This window comes from Charadrius vociferus, unplaced genomic scaffold (genome assembly GCF_000708025.1).
Source record: "Charadrius vociferus isolate BGI_N301 unplaced genomic scaffold, ASM70802v2 scaffold138, whole genome shotgun sequence".
Classification (NCBI taxonomy): Eukaryota; Metazoa; Chordata; class Aves; order Charadriiformes; family Charadriidae; genus Charadrius; species Charadrius vociferus.
This window is the reverse complement of record NW_009649728.1, coordinates 323,819-324,677: the sequence shown is the minus strand read 5'-3', so window position 1 is coordinate 324,677 and position 859 is coordinate 323,819.

Below are 859 nucleotides of genomic sequence, written 5' to 3'. Positions count from 1 at the left end.
TGTGATTCTGTGATTCTGTGAAAGGGATGCCCAAACGTGCAATGTGAAAGCACCAGCCTCTCAAACGCTTGTGCATGTGGCTAATTCCCATTAAAAAGAGGGGTGTGTGAGAGTGCCTGACCACTGCTATGGGGTCAGAACAAAGGACGAAATGGGTAGGAGGAGGAAAAGGGTGAAATGAGGAAATTCACCACCCATTGCACATCTCCTCATACCCAGACGGGTGTGGGACTCCCAGGAGGAGGATCTCACCCTGTCTCCATCAAGAGCAAGGGATCTGGCTGCTGCGTTTTCTGGCTTTTCGGGCAGCCAGATCCCTTGCTCTTGATGGAGACAGGGTGAGATCCTCCTCCTGGGAGTTGGCTGCTGAGGAGGCAAGACTGGGTTTTCCTATCAGAGAGATTTGCTAAACTGGGGAGAGGGTTCACGAGAGCAGCACAGCTTCATCCTGTGCCGGCAACAGCACAGAATAAGGCATTTATTGGGGCAGGGGGACACTGTCCTCACCCCTTTGCTCGGTGGTGGCCATGTAACACTGGCAAAGTTCAGCTCCATCCGTGTGCCCGTGGTGTGCGCACGGAGCAGCGAGCCTCTCGCCAGGCTCTGCCTTCCCTCCCTGGCCCCCGCGGGCGGTCGGGCGCTGCTGTGTCACCGTGAGAGCAGGACTGATCCCCTGGGCTGGAGACCTGTGGTGGGCGCAAGGCATTTCCACGCGCCTCACTGGCGTGCAAATCATAGAATCACAGAATGGTTTAGGTTGGAAAGGACCTTGAAGATCATCGAGTTCCAAACCCCCTGCCATGGGCAGGGACACCTCCCACCAGCCCAGGTTGCCCAAGGCCACCTTCAGCCTGGCCTT